Source organism: Dasypus novemcinctus, chromosome 20 (genome assembly GCF_030445035.2).
Source record: "Dasypus novemcinctus isolate mDasNov1 chromosome 20, mDasNov1.1.hap2, whole genome shotgun sequence".
Classification (NCBI taxonomy): Eukaryota; Metazoa; Chordata; class Mammalia; order Cingulata; family Dasypodidae; genus Dasypus; species Dasypus novemcinctus.
The window spans coordinates 25,813,856-25,830,329 of NC_080692.1; the positions used below are offsets into that span (position 1 = coordinate 25,813,856).

At 39.8% G+C, this 16,474-nt stretch overlaps 1 pseudogene; it reads right to left on the reverse strand.

The window, feature by feature from the left end:
- LOC105744224 (antigen WC1.1-like) overlaps window positions 1-16,474 on the reverse strand; it is a 67,161-nt pseudogene that overhangs the window by 9,016 nt on the left and 41,671 nt on the right.

The following is a 16,474-nucleotide window of genomic DNA, read 5'->3' on the forward strand; positions in this document are numbered from 1 at the left end:
TACTGACTTGCATGTATACATAATTATATGCAATGTTAGAACACATATTAATTTATGCAACCACCACCACAATCAAGACAGAAATTATTCCATCACCACCATGAGAAAATCCCTCATGGTACCATTTCACAGTCACACCAATCCGCTCTCTCCTTTTTAACCTCTAACTATCAGTAATCGCTCCCCATTTCTATAATTTTGTCATCTCAAGATTGTTAAATAATTGGATCACATGGTAAGTAATCTTTTGAGATTTTTTTTTTTTGACTCATCATAATATCTTTGAGATCCACCCAAGTTGTTGCATGTATCAAAGTTTGCTCAATTTTAATTGCTGAGTCGTATTCCATTATCCAATATACTACAGTTTGTCTAACCATTCACCTACTGAAGGCTATTTGGGTTGTTTCCAGCTTTTGTTTACTATGAATGAAGCTGCTGAGAACACTCACATACTGATTTATGTGGGGGCAAAAGTTTTCATTTCTTTAGGATAAATGCCAAAGAATGCAATTGTTGGACTATATGGTAATTTTACAGGAAACTGCCAGACTATTTTCCAGAGTGACTATACCATTTTACATTCCCATCAGCAGTATAAGAGATCTGGTTTCTTTGCAACCGCTCCTGCATTTAATATTGTCATTGTTTGGATGCTGCATAGTGTTCCATTAGTATCTGGAGTTTCAAAATAGTTGATTCAGACAGTTCCTACCATTTCAATAGTTGTTTTGGTGGAGGGTCTGATTCCTGGAGATTTCTACCCTGCCATCTTCCACAGTCACCAGGCTTTAAAATGTTATTTGGTATTGTTGCTTTCTTCCTCTGGTTTTTCATGATATTCTCTTGTATTAGTTTCTAGTGGTTGTTATAACAATTCACAACGAACTTGGATTGAAAGTACATAAAGTTATTCTATCAGAGTTCTAGAGGCCAGAAGTGAAATGAATATCACTGGGCTGAAATCAAGCATGCTGGAAAGGCATGCTCCCTCCCAAGGTTATATGGGAGAACCTGTTCCCATGTCCTTTCTAGCTTCTCCTGGCTGTAGGCATCCTTGGTTTGTGGCCTCATCACTCTAATCTTCAAGGCCAGCATCTTCAAATTTCTCTCTGCTCTTCTTTTCATCACCTTCTCTTCTGTGTCTCAAATCTCTCCTTCTATCTCTCTTCTAAGGACTCTTCAATTATAGTTAGGGCCAGCCTTGATAATTCAGGATAATTGCTCCATCTCAAGACCCTTGACTTAAACCACATTTACAAAGACCTCTTTTCCAATAAGGTAACATGTACAGGTTCCAAACATTTGGACCTATATCTTCCAGTTCTACTAAAGCCTGCTCTCTGGTCCTCAAGATTTCACACCTATACTACATGTAAAATAAATTCATCTCATTCCCAATCTCTCCAAATGTCTCAGCTCATGACAATATCAGCCTGTAGTACAAAATCTCATCTAAATATCATAAACTGAAAATTCCAAAATTTCAGCACGTGAATCATTTAATCAAGTATAGGAGAGACTATGGGTATGATTCATCCTGGGGCAAAGTTTCTTTCCATCTGTGGGTATGTGAAACTAGAAAACAAATTATCTGTTTCTAAGATACAATGATGGGACAAACATAGTATAACAGCTATAGATACTCCCATTTCAAGAAGAAAGTGTTGCAAAGAAAGGAGTTGTTGATCCCAAACAATTTTAAAATTCAGCAGGGCAACCTCTATTAGCTTTCATGGCCTTGGAATAGTTTTCTGTGGCTTGAGATTCCATCCTCTGGACCCATGGCTCCTGATTTTGCCAGAATGGTGTTGCTCATTCTTTCTTGAAATTTGCAACATGGAGTTGCTTTGTTACTCTATGAAAATAGGTCATCAAGAGAAATTCTGAGATGGAGCAGTTGATAGATTTTTCTAGGTTGGAAATGTCTTCATAGACTTTGCATCCATAGAAAGAATGGTAGGATTTTTGCAGAAATAATTCATAGTGCTGCTTCAGAGGGTTCTATCTTAATGTTTAGAAGACCATCAATATTATTCATCATATATTTGAGTATCTAATACATGTCAGGCTAAGGAAAATAGTACACAAGAAATGTTACTTTCTTTTTCTTTCTGAACTTGTACTTTAGTGGGTTTAATGTATAAACTAACAATCTCTTATGCTAAAAGTGCTTTGATTAGAATGATAAACCTATGGCTAACCTTACAACCAGACAAGTTAAAGGCCCTAACCTGATCCTCTATGGGGAGATGGAGATGGATAAGTAATAAGGGTCAAGTAGATCATCTTCTTTCTCACCTTTTGATGTATTTTAATTTTTCTCATCACTCTTGTATAGGTGGTCAAGGAATTCTTTAATTCCTGGGATGTTGTTTTGCTCTTTCCCCTTCTTAATAGCAGATTTTAATTCTTTTAGAACATTCTTTCTGAAACTCTGCTATCATGTATCTTCAAAGTTTACATAACTATGTAATAATAAACCTTTACTAGAAAGAACTCTAGTAATGTATAAATAATCATGAGCACACACACAGAACAGACAATTGTGCAAAGTTTTGTTTTTTATGATTTTTATTTTAAATTTCTTACTTAAAAAAATTGAGCTACTTTTCATTCTAATCAAATCCTGTTCCTTGGAGGGTCAAATCATGAATAGTTTCTCTTGGTGTCTTGCCTTCAATTTCAAAACTTTGTCCACTCCCACCTTTATGTGCTATCCTTCTGCTGCGCTTCTTTAGGAGCTACTTCCCTTTTTGATTATTTTTTCCTGCATCATCTTTACCTTTTAAGATTGTTTTTCTGGTGTAAAGTGTGAGAAATATGGGAGATAAGGATGACATGGTTAAGTAGTGGATGTGGAGTACAGAGGAGGATTGAAAAGTTTTAAAAACTTGTTCAACAGATATTTGTATCTTTCATCCATATTGTGCTTTTTGCAATTTGGAAGTCTCCAAGTACTCTGTGGGTCCTTCCTAGGGTTTCAAAGTCCCTAGAGAGATGGCCAAGGTAGGGCCCTCCTTTCCCTTTCCCCACCCTGGCAACACACACGACTGATTTTTCTTAAATCTGTCCACCCATCTGTGGACTAGTTTTTTCAGTCCTGTAACTTGCAGCCCTCAGAATTTGTTTTTCCCTGAGTAGGAAAATATAAATGATTGAGGCAAGAGTATAACAACGGCATACCATGTACTTTCTCACACAGTTTGTGTCCTGCCATTAATTTTACTTAAATAAATTAAAGAATGTTGCACTTGAAAGGTTTGGCAGAATGATCAGACTGAAGAGGTGGTAGGCAGCATCTATGATGATCCCAGTGATCCCTGCCTCCCCTTAAAGGTGGGCTGGGCCTAGTGACTTGATTTTAATCATAGAATGTTACTGAAGTGAGGGGCTGTCCCCTCCCAGACTGGGTTATGAAAGATGGTGACTTCTGCTGTGGGCTCTCTCTTTCTCTGTCTCACATATTCAGCTGTCAAGTCATGAGCACACTCAGGCAGTCTATGGATAGGCCCACAAGAAAGGAACCAAGGCCTGCAAACAGCCAAATGAGAGAGTCTGGAAGCCAAGAGATGACTACAGTCCTGGCTGGCAGCTTGACTGTCCCTCATGAAAGACCCTTAGCCAGAGGCAGCCAGCTAAGCTATGCCCAGATTCCTGACCCACAGAAACTGTGAGATAATAAATGCTTATTGTTTTGGGTAATGAAACAGCAATAGATATCTAACGCAGAAAGTCTTATAATTGTATAAGTGAGTTTATAAGTTGAAATCTGACCTCGTGTTTTCTTCTGAAAAAAGTTTTTGGAAAAAAAATAATTAGCAAAATCGAAACCTAAATGAAAAACTAGGAGAAAATATTTCAACATATCTTACAGATAAAGCATTAATAATCTTAGTAAAAAAATTGAGGAAAAATGACCAAAAATTCAGTAGAAAAATAGGTGAAAAATATTAGTTCACAAAAATGGTATAAAATCTCATTAAAGTTTAAAGTATGTTTCACTTATAATAAAAGCAATACGAATTAAAACTTCACTATATACTATTTCTCCTCTATCAGATTGGCAAAAATTCAAAAGCTTTTTAACACAGCCTGTCAGCAACGTTGAGAGAAATAGGCACTCTTCACATATTGTGGGGTTGGTATATAGAAACAAATGAACAGAACCGTATGTCAGATGAATAACATAACCATACAAAAGAGAAAAAAAAGACACCTTAATTTTGAACTCAGTACTTGGACTATGGACCCTTAATCTAAGACAAAAAGAACTGCAACACAATCTTGACCTTTTCTGAATATATTTGATGTTGATAATGCTGTGGGTATAGCAATTCTGAAACTAGCTTGAGGGACTTGTAGGAATGAGCAAATGTGTAAATATATTAAAATTTCTGGGACTTGAGATTATCATTACGGGAAAGGAAATTCAAATACGGAAGAGGGAAAAGAAAGAAAAACCTTGTGGTATTGGATTGGAATTAGAGGAGTCTATAGAAGCAAATGATTTGAAACAATCTATGTCATACTCTGCTGAAAGGGCATTAAAACAATCTCATCCCAGGAGCAAAGAGTTCATCTAGGGCCCAGACCTTCATTTCTAAATACCAGTGTCCACTGAGAGGAACCAGGTCTCCTTGGTATATGATAACATTGGAAACTATTGTGTTTGAAAGTAAAGACGTACACAAGATGATGGGAGGGACATACAACATCCAGTTTAATGATGATCCCACTGATCAGTGGGAATTATGTTCTTCTCACTTATTTCAGCTCTCCTTCATGAGTCTGATATGATTGCATCATGACCCTGACCTTTTTATTTCTATTTTTCAGCAAATTTTTATGTTTTACCTAAGTCCTGAATCACAAATGCTGTTTGTGTAGTAATTTAATGTTTATCACAGATGTCTGCACAGACTCTATGTGGACTCTGATAATCTTTTCATACTGGGTCAGTAGGATGTGTTGGAATCCCCCCTCCTTCGTTTATTATACCTGGAGTGCAAGATTGGTGCTGTTGCAGCAGAGGGACCACAGTCACCACAGGAATTTCTTGTATTTTGTGTAATTTTTCTGGCTTTATCTTCACTGCTTACAGGTAAACATCAACTCAGTGCTCTGCTCTTAACTAATGGATGAGATGCTGCTGGATGACAAAGTATAATATAAAGCTCCTCTGTTGTTTACATACAGAAATGATCATTTTTTACTTCTTTTCTTTGTTTCTTCCACCATTTACTGACTCCACGTGGTGAATAGATTTTGCAATCTATTTACATAATCTTGCTTGTTCTCAAAGGATTGATCTCTTTTTCTTAACTCCTGGACACCCACAAATAACCATTCCTTGTATAGTCAATAAGAAATCAAAACCTATCCTTCATTTAACAATCTTTCTGATAATTTCAGTCTCTCTCCCTTTCTACCCCAGATCTCTAACATAATATTCATAGTCTCTTTTTTTTTTTTTTGAGGTACCACTGGGAATTGAATCAGGACCTCGTATGTGGAAGCTGGTACAAACAACTGGGCCATATTGGTTTCCCTGAGAGTTGGTTTTTCATTTGCCTACTTGCTGTTGTTTTCTTTTTAGGAGGCACTGGGGACTGAATCAGGGACCTCCCATGTGGGAAGCAGGTGCTCAACTTCTTAAGCCACATCTGCTCCCCTTTTCATAGCCTCTTGTCAAAGGTGCTAGGCATTTATTTCTGTGTGATTCCATTTGTGATTGACATCTTGCCAGGGTGGAAAGGATTATGGTGTTAGAATTTTATCCAGCAGATTTTCACTTTATTTTCTTTGCTCTAGGTTGGATATTAATTTGATTTGTAATTTCTTGGGTTATATATGAATAGGGAAAATGAGTGTGGTTGTCTTTGTATTTACCAATTGTCTCAGATTAATCTACATGATTCTGGCTGGTGCACAGAGCTGACTGGGATCAATGGATTGGTATAGACCTATATGGGGGGAGGGGATGACTGGTGGATAGAGCCTCATACAGAGGTTGCTGCAAAACAATTCTCTGAAACACTCTTTAGAGCAGGGGGATGTTATTATTTCAGGTGTTCTATCAAATAGGTTCTCTTTGCCATATTTATGCTGCTATTCTACTTCTGATTCTGTTTTGATAAACAGGTCTTATGTCCCTTTCAGGTTTATGGCCTCCTAATGGGAATCCAGTCTTCTCTGACCTAGACAATTTATTCTATGTAGTATAGCTGGGACAATTGCCAAGGCATTGAAACTCAGATTTGGTACAGAACGTTATCCCTTGAAAAAATCCAGGTAAACTTCTCTGTTTGGATACACAAAAATGTGATATGTTAAAAGACTGGGACTATCAATTAATGGATTTATTCCGATAGTCATTTGATGGTTTTGTGAAATTAGATTTCACTTTAATTTGTGGAGCTTTAGCTGGAGTGAATATTATTTCTGTCTATCTCTTGTATTTGAAATGTGTGGTACTCAAGGACAGAATCAACTAAAGAGTGGAATATTTTGGAATATTCAACTGTTTATTTTGTAAATTTGCTTCCTAAGAGGAAGTGTTTAGTTAAAGGCCTGATATTAGACAAAGGATACAATATATTCCTCCTCTCAGAGGAGATGAAATAGTTGCAATATCAGCGATAAGAAAGAGCTGATCTCATCTAGATAGACCAAGGTACCAAGAAACTGAGATAGTGCAGAAAATGACAACTATTGATGGGTGTACATTTCCCTTCCTTATGACAAAGTAATAAGACTACTGAAGACAGCTGTCCACTCACCTGTCTGGGAAAACCTGACACCATCTTCCTTCTCTGAGAAAGAATAATTCCCATTCATCTCTGGAGAAGGGGGAATTTCAGGAACAAGTAATTCTTCAGCATCATCATAACTATTTGCTGTGGCATCAACCTGTTGTCCTGTAGGCTCTGAAAGCAGACAAGGACTTAGGTGGAATAGTAAGTTCTGGGTTGAACTAGATGATACCCCAAACCCTTTGTAATGTAGAGATTATTTATAGTTGAGAAATATAGTTTCCATATTCCAAGGCTGTCCCAAAGCACATATTTGATCTCAATATTCCCATAAAACATTCAAATCCTTAAAATATTACAATATTCCAAGGTCAATAATATTTTTCTAAAATGGCCTCACTCACCATAAAGCTTAAACAAAAGCTATTTTGCTATGAGTTTCAGTTACTATTTTCAAACATTGGTAACAGAGTCTGAAATATGTAATATGTACATATCTGTGACTGAGGGGGTGTGAATCTGTTCCAGGAAAACCCAAGAATTCACTCATTTTCTGAGGCTGTGGGAGACATGGAGTTGCTGGGGAGAAACAGGTATCACCCAAAGACAGGATATCCCATCAATGTAATCACAGATCTTCCAGTGCTCTGTTGACCTCAGGATCCACAGGACCGTTCTGTACTTGCCCCCACCTACGGGCTCTCCAACTCTACCACTTGAGAAAGATGGAAGGTGAGCATTCTCCTCTTAGGTGCCTTGCAAATAAAAGCTTCTTGTAGTTGGTAAGGACAGGTGCCACGCACTCCATGTATTCCAGAGCTATACCAAAGTCAATTTTTCTCTTTCATTATACACATAAAACACAAAATGGTCCATGTTGTTACATTATTTCAAAATCACTTTCCCCAGTGCTCTTTCTCACAATGGAATTGTTTTAGATTTTATGAGGTAATCAATCTCTTGGGAAAATGCCTCATCGAGAGCATCTTCATAATCAAGCAAGGCTGGAGAAAGCAGCACCAGTTCAGAGTCTACCCAGAGACAATCCCCTTGCAATAAACTAAACCTCCAGAGCTCCACAATGTTCACCTCTGAAGAAACCCTTATGGGATGCCAGGGCTCCTTTCCATAGCCTGTGTCTTCTTGATCCCCTTAATACAGAGCTAGATTTCCTGACCTTGTCTTGAGGTTAAATCTACACTCAATCTTCTCAGACACCGTTTACATGGTATGGTGACTTGGAGCTATGTACCTCAGGAAAACATGTTCTTAAACTTAACCCATTCCTGTGGGTGTGACCCCATTGTATACAGGACCTTTTGATGAGATCACTTTAGTTAAGGTGTGGCTCAACTGAATCATAGTGGGTCTTAACTTATTAGGGCAGTCCTGTATAAGCAGAATGAAGTTTAGACACACGGAGAGAAATCTGGAGGGAGCAGCCAGAAACTCAATGTCAATAGAGCACAGAAGAGAAAGGAGAAGCCTGGAGAGGCTGCCATGCACATTGCCAAGTGACAGAGAAGCCAAGAACCAAAGATTTCTGGCAGCCAGTCCAGAAGGCCACAGTCTTTTGGTAGAAAGTATCACCTTGATAATGTCTGATTTTAAAAATTTCCTCATCTCAAAATCTTGAGCCCATAAATTCCTGTTGTTTAAATCACCTATTTTATTGGGCAGCCAGGAAACTAAAACACATGGGAAGCCATACTTTCTAAGAGCTTTCAGTCAACCCAGGATGAAGGACTTGAGTTTCTCAAATCCTGGCGTCTATTGAAGAGAAGGGGGAAGACTTGCCAGATAGTGGGAGTGAAGACTTAAATGTGTGCACTTTTCAGGTTGTCACACCTGACCCATGTCCTGCTGACACTCCCTCTGTGTTCCCCAGTGCACCCTCCCTCTCCCCCGCCCCAGGGCCCACCTCTGGGCTCTGCTCTCCATCTGTGTGATTGAGACGCCAGGATGATGAGGACAAGGAAGAGCAGGGATCCCAGGATGAGGAAGAAGATTCCAGGCAGGAAGAAGATGCCAGGGAAACGAGCTGAGCCTGGAGGTTTGGGCCCTGCAGAGACCAAAGGGTCACGAGGCTTTAGGGCCCAGGAGAACCCCCTTCCCCTGCCACCTCCTGAGTCTCAGGGCCATGAAGTCCCCTGCTCAGATAGTCAGTCTGCAGGAACCCCAAGAAGTGCCCCCCCCAGGTCCTACCTGGATGCGTCAGGTGATTCAGGATTTGGTCTTAGGAGTGTCAGTAAGGGGAAGGCTGGTGAAACCTCAGACTTTCCGGTTGTCACAGCTGAATGGGCTTTGCCCACCTGGTCATCAGGTCTTTCCTCTAATGATACCATTAAATAAGCCAGAAATTTGTCAGCTCTACAGTGTAGGTCCCTGGAAATCTGGGTGTCTCTACCTCAGGGTTCAGGGCAGAAGAGTCACTCACCTCTAGCGCTGGGGGACAACGTGGTCCTCTCCCCTGCAGAGAAGAGAAGGCAGTGGGACCACTGGACTGGGTGGGCCTGGGAAAGCGCTAGGGTCTAGGGACCAGCGATGCATGTTGTAGTGTCACCAGAGTCAGAGCAGACCCCACCTATCCGTGAACCAGAGCCCCACAGCAGGGCAGCCCAGGAGGGCTTCTGGGCGCACACTCACCCCTCCCTCCCCTTAGCCACCTCACTCCAGCGTCCTCTTCCTGCTTGGAGTCGCCCCGCCCCCAGGGCGCAGCAGCGCAGCCCCACAGGGAGGCCTCGCTGCCCTCCCCCCCCCCTTCGCACCGCACGTCCCTCCAGCCAGAAGCTTCCGTTGCCCGGGCCAAACGCAGCCTCCCACAGGGCCTCCAGGGCGGGGCCACAGCCCAGCTGCCGACACACCACCTCAGCCTCCGCTAGGCTCCAGGAGTCGTGCCAGACCTCCACTCGGCCTGAGCACGCGGAGTCTCCTCCCCTGAGCCTGAGCTTCTCTTTGTCTAAAAGGTAGAAGGACATGTGGTCACTGCTGCTGGAGGGAGGGAAAAGGGGAGGAGGGAGGGGAGGAGGGGGTGAACCCCAAGAGCAAACAGTGGAGGTGGAAGGGGTCTACCTACCTGTGCAGGTGATTGTGGTGGGATAGCTCTTGGGTTTTGCTCCTGCAGAAACAGACAATGGGTCAGAGCTGGATCATGGCAGGTGGTTTTGGTCAAGTGCTCACCAAGCCTGACTTTACAGCTCCTAAGGACCCATTCAGCACAAAGGGCAAGAAGAAATCAAGAGCATAGTGAAACCAGAAGCTTCAAATCACTTTTAAAAAGTGACTGTCTTAAACTTATCTTAGTATTTCATGTATTTTTTTCTTGAGCTGTGGCTTCATCAGTTTGTATATAATATATACATATTATGTATATAATATATACATAAATATATAAATATTCCAGACAGAATTTTGGACTGTACCCTTCCAGCTTCATTGCCACTGGGAATTAGAAGCTTTTATTCTTTGAAGTAATTGGTGAGGTGCACAAACATGAAGAATTCCTCAACTCTCAATGGTCCTGTGCTTGACTGAAAATCTCAAAATGAGGTTTGAGGCTCATTAAAGGAGAGTGGGTACACTTCAGATTCCGCTGATCTCTATGTTCCACAGTGATATATGCATTAAGTACCTAGGTTGGCAAGTTCTTGGATGAGTAGGTGTTCTTGGGGACTCTAGGAAGCAAGAACTTAGGTTATGGGGCTTTGAGAGAAGAGACAAGATCCCCGTGGTGTCCTTGACATTGAGGGTGAGCAGCTGCTAGTGGGGCCTACAGGGGCCAGAGTCTGCCTTGATGGACTGATCATGATCTCACTGGCACTCAAAACTCTCCTAGAGCAGTAGTCCCAGTATCCTACTATTGTAAATCAATACCAACTCGACCCTATTTTCACTGATAGTCTTTCTCTCATTTAATCCTAATTTCATTTTCATAAAAATGATAACCATTTGAAATTATTGCTGTCAGTAATTTGATTTTGTTGATTTAAAGCAACCCCCACCACACCATACAATTAGAGAAAGGACTTTGACTGTCTTACTCACATCTCTAGTTCCTAGACTACTACTTGACTCTTAGAAAGCATTCAATAAATCTTAATTTACTAAAAACATAAATAAATGAAGGAGAGGTTATTCCAAGCTGAATTGTGGGCTCTATTTACTCTTTGTGATTAACTCTTTCAACTCCCTATGAGTTACCCAGTAAAATGGAATAAATTGGAAGTAGAGAAGGGATTTTTTTTCCTACTAAAAACCAGTGATCCATAGAAAAATTATTCTGGAATACAAAAAGGAAATTGTAGAAGGGTTTGAGAGAAAAAAATGTATCATATTGTATAATTTTAAAATGAAGTATGTGAATCAAATGCTAAACGATGCTTTTAAGATTTTGGCATGATGTCAAATAGAAAAATGGGTAAAATATAAAGAAAGGTAAGGAAACTGATAATAGGAGAATTTTAAAGTGGTTAGAAACTCAGGAGATTAGTAAAAGATTTGTAGAAAAAGATACTTGGACAGAAATTGAGTTGAGACATTGATTATGCATATAGATAATTACACAAAATGGAAACAGAATAACACAGAGACAATGATACTGAAAAAATATACTTAAGTAAAAAAGACCTAAAAAAAGAAATCTGTAATTCACAGAAAAACCAAGAATCTGTGAAATGGTAAGAAAATAACTTATTTCACAGAAAAATATAATTAGGATATATTAATTGTCAGAACATTTCAGAATTTATATGCTCTTTCTATATCATCCCTATATAACCATGCATCTTATTTAGAATTCCCTTGTAAAGAATTTCTGAAATTTAATCTCCCAGCCTCTGCTGGGTTGTTTCTCACTTGAGGAAACAGAGATAATTCTGATGCTTAAATCAGCTTGCTTTTTGTAGAACAATTCTTATCATTAGTTCTGGCAAAATTAGAGTTTCCTCAAGAAACATCTCCAGATGTTGGTCTCACAAGAGAAAAAATGAAAAAAATAGAATGTCAAAAAAGAGAGAACATAAATGGCAATTGCCCAGGACTGAGCTCAGAGTCTGTGCAGTATTTCCAGATTGAGCATAGATAGAGTAATGAATAATAGTCAGCAATTAGTGGGACAGGAAAAAACTCAGCAAAAGAATAGACATCCAGTTTCTAGTTCAACATGTAAAGAGTTTTGATGTCATCACTCTCATCCTGACAAGGAAAAAAAAAGATGAACAAACTGAAAATCAACAATCCTTTTTAGAGCCACCTGAGAAACGAGTCTCCAGGACAAACCATCCTGAACACTGGAAAGACAGGCAGATTCAAAGAATCACAGCTGACTGGCAGCAGGCACCACTGCTGGAGCCTTGTAAGTACACTTAAGCATAACTGACTAATTGCTAGAGAATGAGCATGGACTAGCTTGAGAAGAAAAACTTCTTGAGTTTTACCTCCAGGACCACCATAATGTTCTCAGAGTTAAGATTAGAGAAGAATCCCTTCCTGCTCCCAGCAAGGCCAGGGGAAAAGTAACCATTTTGAAATAAGCCCCATGCGTTCTGTTCTCCTGAACAACAGCCTGCTTTCAAGGGAAACTCTTTTACCAGGACCTAAGAGAATTGGGAGAAGGTAAATACCCACTCCCAACTACAGCTACCTGTAGTCTTCTTGTCACCCCTAGAGGGAGAAAAGAAAAAGCTGAGAAGCACTTGTGAAGTCACAGCCCAGGAATACATGCTCACTATAGGGCTGAGAACTAATCATAGGATTATAACTAATTACTACCTCATCAATATACAGGGCACCTGTACAATAATAATATTGCTGAAAGAACTGCAAGACTGAGTCTCTATTTAAGAAGTAGACTCTAGGGAAACTTAAAGACAACAGTGGAGACAAAGATAAGGACAGTGGAGACAAAAACAAGGTTAAAAGAAAATTTTAGCCTTTAAAAGCACAGTACAACAAACAGTAAACATATTCTAACTCACACCCAAATAAACATAAAACATCACACTACAGGCTTGTTTACTTGCTTTTGACTGATATATCATGTCTAGCTTAAAGGAAAAAATTACAAGGTTTGACAAAGGCAAAAATCACCATCTAGAAGATGGCATCTGAGTGAGTGCACCTCACAATCTCTCCTGCAAAGAAGTGACTGAGTAGGGTTGGAATCTTGCCAGAGCGGGTTGTTTTGGGGGCTTGCAAGGCAGGTGTATGAATATTGATTTGGAGAGACTGTGACAGAAGTAGTGCTTGCTAAAGGTAGAATTGTGGGTTATTAGCACAGAGGTCGGAAGTTGTGGGGAGGTGGGACCCTTCCCCCTAGGACTGGTGGCCGCAGTGCTCCCTGAAAACTGTCAGCTGTGTGGTGGCATCCCCAAGCCCTGTGATCTCCAGATGCATGGTCCCCAGGTCTGTGTCCCATTAAGCCCCCAAAGTCCACATTCCACAGACCTACATACCCTGAGTCTGCAATATCCCCAACTTCCCTTTCCTGAATCCAGCACACCCAGAGATCCGGGATTACCCTAGCCCTCTGGTTTTGGACTGACTCTGTGAGTGGGAGGGATTCAGTGGTAAGTGGAGAGGGGCAAAATGAGTGCAGGTTGAATTTTTTTTATTCCTTCGCTCCTTTTTTTTTTTTTTTTTTTGCACTTGGAGGTGCATACCAGATGGCTTGGGGAGAGTCTGGGAAGAAAGGAGTGGTGAATCTGCTGAGAAAGCCCAATTTACCTAAATACCTGGGATAGGAAACTTGGTCTGGGAGAAGGTGGAGTCAGAAAATCTACTAGCCCTCCTGTAACACACCAAAGGGAGAGGGACCATAGGAGGTGCTTTCCAAACTTCCAGTAGCATACTTGGGGTTCCTGGTGAGGTGTGGGTGCTCTTTCTCTGGAAATTAAGAGTCACTGTTTTCTGTGCTAGCTGGTTGAACAAGGACCCACTTGAATCTCCTACCAGACCTCTTAGGCAGGTTTCCTGCTGCTCTGTGAGAGAGGGAAGTGAGGAAGGGAGAAAGAGGGAATGTCAGATTCCTAGACATTTTATTTAAATGCAAAGAGGATTCTTTGCTTGAAACTTTGTCTCTATTTTGTTGGTTTGTCTTCTTGCTTTTCCTTCCACTTTATCCCCCAAAGGCCCTTTTTTCTTTCTTTTTTTTCCTTTCTCCTTTTCTTCTTCTTGCTTGCTTCCTCCCCCCCCTTGTGCCTTTTTCTTTCTTTCTCCTCCCTCCCTCCCTCCCTCCCTCCCTTCCTTCCTTCCTTCCTTCCTTCCTTCCTTCCTTCCTTCCTTCTCTTCTTTTTAATGTTTTTTATATTAGGTGCTGCAGGGAGCACTTCACATTTGCTGTATTTCTTCATCCTTGATTTCCTCTTTTCTGTGTGTATTGATTTTGGCCACCAACACTATCCTCATTCCTCTATATCTTTATATCCTACATCATTGATTGTTTCTCTTACATTATACCTCTATTTGTTTGGCCCCCAATTTTTCTGACTTTTTATTTCTGTTAACTTAATTCTGTTTTCTGTCTTATAGTCACTCCCCATATTATTGTCCTGTCTTTTCTCTTTCCCTTTCTCTTGAGCACACTGGCCTTTTAATTCACGCTATATCCCTCCCCATATTAAGTTTACTGTCTCATTATAGATACTCTACTTTTCTTAGTTATAACTCTACAAAGCTTACATGAATCTAATATCCATTCTCCTAGATCTCACATGGTTCCTCTGTTAATATTTACTATAAATCCTCCTATTATTCATTTTCTTTTCTTACTCCTTTTACTTTCTCTGGCCTTAATATTTTCCTTCAACTGAACTTAGCCAACAACAAGGAAATAGAATAAGAAGAACAAAATGACAAAGAGAAGACTTAACACACATGCAAAAACAACTAATTAAATCCCAAACTAGACAAAGAAGCCAAGCAACTGATTAAACCCATGAAGATAAAATGATGACCAGATAGCAACAAAAAACTACAAACCAAACCAAGAATCAGAAAACATGCCCCAATCCAATAACAAACTAAAAACCAGGAAGAGGAGCAGAACATTGAACAAGTAATTAAAGATCTCAAAACATATATTAGGGACCAATTTGATGAGGTGAAGGATGAGATTAAGAATGTGAAGAAAATAATTGGAGAGAATACAGCAGAAATTGCAATCATACACAGAAATATAATGGATATAATGGTGATGAATAGCACAATTCAAGAAATCAAAAATACACTCTCAGCAAATAATAGCAGAACTCAAAGAGGCAGAGGAAAGAATTAGTGATGTGGAAGACAGTACATCTGAAATCAAACAGTAGAACTGACTGATAAAAAGATAGAAGAAATCCAGCAGGGACTTAGGGACCTGAATGACAATGCAAAATGCACAAACATACACATTATAGGCATCCCAGAAGGAGAAGAGAAGGGAAAGGAGACAGAAGGGGTGTTGGAGGAAATAATGGCTGAAAATTTCCCAGACCTATTGAGGGAGATGGATGTACATGTCCAGGAAGCACAACACACCCCAAACAGCATAAATCTCAACAGGCCTACCCAAAGACATATACTTGTCAAATTATCCAATGCTGAAGACAAAAAGAAAATTCTAAAAGCAGCAATAGAAAAGAGAACCATCACATACAATGGAGGCTCCATAAGATTAAGTGCTAATTTCTTATCTGAAACCATGGAGGCAAGAAGGCAGTGGTATGACATAGTCAAGGTACTAAAAGAAAAAAATTTCCAACCAAGAATACTCTACCCAGCTAAGCTAACATTCAAAAATGATGGAGAGTTCAAAATATTCACAGATAAACAGAACTAAGAGAGTATGCCAACAAGAATCCTGCCCTTCAAGAAATACTAAAGGGAGTTCTGCAGGAAGAAAGAAAAAAACAGGAGAGGTAGAGTTGGAGGAGAGTGTAAGAGCAACTAAAAGGACAGAAAGAGAAAAGAAAATCAAACAAAATATGACAAACACAAATCCAAAGAAAATATGGCTAATATAGGTAATTCCTTGAAAGTAATAACACTGAATGTCAATGGATTAAACTCACCTGTCAAGAGACTCAGACTGGAAGATTGGATAAGGAAATACAACCCATCTCTATGCTGTCTACAAGAAACACATCTTAGATCCAGGAATTCAAAGAGGTTGAAAGTGAATGGCTGGAAAACAATCTTAACAAGCAAACAATAAACAAAAAAGGGCAGGAGTAGCTATATTAATATCAGACAAAAGAGACTTTAAGTGCAAAACAATTGTGAGAGACAAAGATGGACACTACATATTAGTGAAAGGGATAATCTTTCAAGAAGAAAGAACAATCATAAACATTTATGCTCCTAAAAAGGGTGCCTCCAAATACATGAGGCAAACACTGGAAAAACTAAGTGAAGGAATAGATGCCTCTACAATTATAGTGGAGGACTTTAATACAGCACTATCAACTTTGGACAGAACATCTCAAAAGAGAATCAATAAAGAAAGAAAAACATTGAACAATATGTTAGAGGAGCTGGACCTAATAGGCATATACAGAACATTACTCCAAAATACAGCAGGATATACATTCTTCTCAAGTGCACCTGGATCATTCTCCAAGATAGACCACATGCTAGGCCACAGAAACAGTCTCAATGAATTCAGAAAGATTGATGTCATACAAAATAATTTCTCTGACCACAGTGGAATGACGCTGGAATCTGCAAGGGTCAGAGACTCA